Source organism: Aulonocara sp. 'chitande type north' Nkhata Bay, linkage group LG3 (assembly GCF_057382095.1).
Source record: "Aulonocara sp. 'chitande type north' Nkhata Bay isolate Kocher_YH1m ecotype deep benthic linkage group LG3, A_spYH_male_GT1.1, whole genome shotgun sequence".
NCBI lineage: Eukaryota > Metazoa > Chordata > Actinopteri > Cichliformes > Cichlidae > Aulonocara > Aulonocara sp. 'chitande type north' Nkhata Bay.
In genome coordinates, this window is record NC_141346.1 from 46758542 (window position 1) to 46764141 (window position 5600).

The following is a 5600-nucleotide window of genomic DNA, read 5'->3' on the forward strand; positions in this document are numbered from 1 at the left end:
CCAACCCTTTCCTTCTCACATTTGTTTTCCATAACACTGCAACTGCACAAAATCTCATCTTGAAGTTTCAGAAAAGTCGTGCACAAACTATTTTAGACAGATTATGTATCTCTACTAATTTATGAGTATGTATGACATAGATTAGAGCAGAAGAGCAGAAGACAGACAAAATATGAAAAGATACAAGAGTGCTTACACCACAGAAGCAGAAAAATAAAGGTGGCAGCTTATGATTGCTAAAAATATAAGTGGACATCAAGTCCTCTGCTACTCTAGCAATAAAGTTGACACTTTCAGACTGGTTCAACTTCCCCTGGGTCCAGCAATTGTCAAATAATGATCAACTGGCTTCAGAAGAAAGGCTAATGCAAATGACTCGACAACAGCTGTGTTAGGAAGTTTGCCATGGGAGTGCAGAAAAATACGTCCTCTGCTGAAAGTAGCAGGAAAGGAAAATCTCCCGACATAATCACATTGAAAAGAAAAGCGTCTCTGACAGGACATGCGCTGCCTTTCACAGGCATTATTCTAAGCGTGAGGTTTTATATTCTCTGAGACAAGCTCAACCTTGCATTATGATATGTAAAAAACTGTACGTGCACAAGGGAAGAGGAGCCAGATATAGTAGTAGTGGCTGCACGGGCTCCGGGAGTAGCATCCCGTCAACAACAAGGCAACATAAGCATAGAGCCCTAAGGGCACTCAGTACCATCAAAGGTCTATTTATGTATACATATCGGAGCAGAATGGGAATGATCTTGTCCATTGATCCCTCGCTGGTGGAAATATTTTTAGAAAGCCACTGATTATATCGGCCGGTATGTTCTGGGAAGCATTAACAGAAAAATGTAACTGTGTGCGAGTCTCCATGCTTTAGTGCAAATATACAACGAAATGTCTGCATATCAGCAGTATGGTGATAGAGCTCAGTACACAGAGCAGCATCGAGACCCCCAATGAATACTTATTTAATCCTACAAAACACAAGCGTACCTGTATAATTTGGGGGTTAAATCATCGCTAGTTTATGCGACTGGCAGTGCAGTGGTGCTCAGTGTTATCTCGTAACTGCTGTTTGTTTCAGCGATGGAGGCCCACTGGTTCTTTAGGAAATGTCACAACAGCAAGCCAGATCAAACAGCCAGCACATACCGCATCCTTATTTCTTCACATTGCAAAGTCGGCACCAAAAATACACACAAACAGCAGGTTTAAACAATCATTCTGGTACATTCCCTGAACCAGTCACTACATGCATACAAATGTGAATGCACAAAAAAAAACACCCTTCACTTTTTTCTAAACAACACAAATGGATGCTTTAAGGAATTGATCTCTCTGTGCAGTTAATCCATCGTTGCCTCTTTAATGAAAGTATTGCAAATTAGCACTATGCCCAACATTAAATTGTGTAAATAATGGATTCAAAAGTAGATTCTACCAAAGAGGCGATGCTCTGCTTCTAATTGCACAGATTTATCTGATAGCATAGCGTGTGTTGTGTGTAATCTTTCTGGAAAATTGCTGGATGCCGATTTAGCAGATATCCTGGGAGATATGTGTTGCCGCGGCTAACTGTACTGCAGGCGAGTTCTGTACCTAAAATCAAAGTGGTTCACATTCAGCGGCTTTTAACACATCAAAGTGTATACTTTGAAGGAAAAGATAGTTCTTTTTTTATCACAGTGGCAGCTGGAACTCTTATACAGCCACTGGGCCAAGTGTTAAAAACAAAGAATAAATAGAAGCTATTTTGCACATTGCACTGTGCACTGAAGTGCATGCAAAGTTATGCATGTTTAAGCAACAAACAATAATAAAAACAAGCACACAGCATAAACTTACTCTATCATATAAATATTGCAATCTTTTGTCCTGGCTTTAAACTATTTATGATGGTACGCGACAGCTCATGGTTTAATTATACCCCAATGACTAGAAGCCATTTATATGACAAAATACTATTAATATGCTTATTAAGGGCCAAAAGGATCAACTTAAATATTACCCCCTAAAACTAATGTATTCTGTATCTTTGTAGTCTATATGAATTTGGTAAGATTAACTCAGGACATTAGAAATTCAGCATTTCTGATTCATGCTCGTTGTTTACACTTTAGTATGTGACAAAGTGCAAGTCATCAGTATAGATGTAAGCACAGAAGATCCACCCACCTGCTATTCAAGCTATCTAGTTTGTGAGAAACTTCAAGAGAGAGTGGACTTATTTCAGACTGTGGATGAACTGAGGGAATGCATAAAATATATAAGGAATGAGGATTTTTTTTCAGTTGTGAATCATGCAAAGCAACTCAAGCAGAGTGGAAGAATAAAAATATGGAGCTGTAAAACGAGCTCGATAGGTCATGTTTTTATAAGGTATCGATGTAGGAGTACAGAAACCCCCCTTTCTTTTTTAACAGCCATCACTGACTGTATTCATACAGTATGTAGCTCAAGGAATAGAGCAGGTCATCTGCTAATTGGAAGGTTGGGATGTCTCATGCGTCTGATGTGTTCATCGAAGTATGAATGTGTATGAAGGTTAGATAGAAGCACTACGGTGTAGAAAAAAGTGCTTGTATGGCTGGATGAGAAGGATATGTGTTGCGTATATAGAAAGTGCTATTTATGACAAAATGTTACCTGTTGTCATATTAAAAGACTTATAGATTAATAGAAATAAAGAGGCAGTAAATTTAGCTAGTTGAAAGTCTGGAGCATCGGCCAGACCCAAGCAATGAGGTTCTTCCTTGGTTGGGTGATGGACTGCACCCTCAGCATGCTCCGCACACATATTGGTGCACGCCTACACAGAGACTCTGCAAAACCACCACACCACACTCAGCTATGACATGATTTAAGCACACATTCATGTTCTTACAAGACATCTTCTTAACAAAATATTTGTGAGTGTGAAAGAGTTCATCACAGTTTACCTGAAGGTCTGTCAGATCCCAATCCATTTGTGGTGATGAACCTTCCATGCATACACAGAGATGGGCATTCATGCCATCTCTGACTACAAGCCCAGCAGTTCCACACAGACAACCATGAATGTGTCCTTCCTCAATGAGCTAAATGACTTCTACGTCTGCCAAAACCCTACCCCCTGATGAATGCCATAACCTTACTCTTATCACCATAGATGTCCATAATGTATTGGACAGTAACAACACTCACAAAGCTGCTGGCCCTGATGACATTCCTGGATGTGTGCTTCAAGCATGTGCTGAGCAGCTTGGAGGGGTCTTCACAGACATCTTGAACCTGTCGCTTGCCCAGACAGTAGTACAAGTGTGCTTCAAGACCACTTCCATCATGCCAGTGCCGAAACACTCATCACCAACATGCCTGAACGTCTATCACCCTGTTGCACTCACACCCATAGTTATGAAGTGCTTTGAGCGACTGGTCCTGGCACACCTCAAAACATGCTTGCCCCCCAAACTGGATCATCACCAATTTGCCTATCGAAGCAATAGTACAGAGGATGCTTTATCCACAGCGCTTCACTGTGTACTCTCACACCTGGACAACAAGAATACTTATGCAAGAATGCTGTTTTTTGACTTCAGCTGAGCATTCAATACAGTTATTCCCTCCAAGCTGATCACCAAACTTGTGGAGCTTGGAATCAACCATCTGTAACTGGATCATGGACTTTCTGACCAACAGACCCCAGCATGTTAGGTCAGGCCATAACTGCTCTACCACCATCACACTCAACACTGGCACTCCACAGAGTTGTGTGCTGAGCCTGCTGCCCTACTCTCTTTTCACCCATGACTGCAGACCTAGGTATGGATCCAACCCCATCATCAAGTTTGCGGATGACACCACGGTGATTGGTCTCATCAGTGACAACAATGAATCTGACTACAGGGAAGAGGTAAAGCACCTAGCTATGTGGTGTGCTGGCAATAACCTCTTCCTGAATACCAGCAAAACCAAAGAGCTCATTGTGGATTTCAGGAGAGAGAAGAGAGACATCCATACCCCCACCTACATAAATGGCACAGCTGTTGAACGGTCTCCAGCTTCAGGTTCTTGGGGACCCACATCTCTGAGAATCTGTCCTGGTCAAGTAATATCTCCAGTCTGGTCAAGAAGGTCCATCAGCGCCTCTTTTTCTTGAGTACACTGAAGAAGAACCACCTGTCTACTGACATACTGGGTAACTTCTACCGCTGTGCGATAGAAAGCATCCTGACAAACTGTGTCACGGTCTGGTATGGGAATTGCTCTGTTTCTGACCTCAAGGCACTGCAGCGGGTGGTGAAAACTGCCCACCGCATCACAGGGATTCCACTTCCTGCCATTGAGGATGTCCACAAGAAGAGATGTCTACGCCAATCACGCATCATTCTCAGGGACTCCTCTCATCCTGCCAATAAACTCCAGCTCCTTCCCTCCGGAAGACTCTACAGGACCCCACTGACTAAAACCAGCAGGTTTAGGAACAGCTTCTTCCCCACAGCTGTCACCCTACTGAACTCAGTCCCCCGATGAACCTTTCCATGCACATTCACTTGATCTTTCTACACTCTTCCTTCCCCCTTGCCCTCCCAATCACCGTGATTATTACTGTCATTCATTCTCCACACATTCACCATATGCTCACATTGGTTACCCTTATAGTTTTAGGACACTGACATAGCATAGTCTCTGTTATAGTGCGTACACTATTCACTATTATAGTCTGTTCAGAGCCCTACGCTCCACTACTGTAAATGTATTCAAAGCAGTATGTAAATCTGTTTAGCACACACCGGCACATCTCTATATATTAGGGGTGCAACAACACTTGTATCAATATTGAACCGTTTGATACAGTGCTTTCGGTTTGGTACGCATATGTATTGAACAATACAATTTTTTTTAATTTATTTTATCAACTTTTCTTCTGCCGATGCTGTCTGTGTTGAGCGCTCTGTCGAGTGCAGATCCACTGAGCGCAGCGCAAGCTAGCAAGACAGAAGCTAAGCTCGTTGCAGCATGGCAACTGCCTCAACGCTACCCGAAACTGAACCTTGAACCTGAATGTTAGATAGAAGCACTACAAACCTTGGGTAAAGTGTCCAAAAGTTGATTCTGTTCATCTGGACGTAGCGTTTTGTGGGAGAAATGTTTTGTCACTCATCCAAGTGACTTCTTCAGTCTCAGCTGACTGCAGGTTTTCCCAATCTTATAAACAGTACACTGCATAATGACTGAAACCAGCCCAGTGAAGGAACAATGGGCTGGGAGGCCTGAAGAAGTCACTTGGATGAGTGACAAAACGTTTCTCCCACAAAACGCTACGTCCAGATGAACAGAATCAACTTTTGGAGATTTACTTACCTGGATGATTGAGCATGCATCAAGACCTTAGGTAAAGTGCTTGTGTGAATGGGTATAATTGGGTGAATGCATGAATTGTATAAAGCGCTTTGAGTGCTCAGTGAGAGTAGAAAAGCGCTATATAAGAACCAGTCTATTTACCATTTATATTGTTCATAGTACATCTGTATATCTGCCCGTCTGTATAGCAATATAGAACATCTGTATGCTATACAGATCATCTGTATATCTGTGCATATATATACAGCAATACAGCT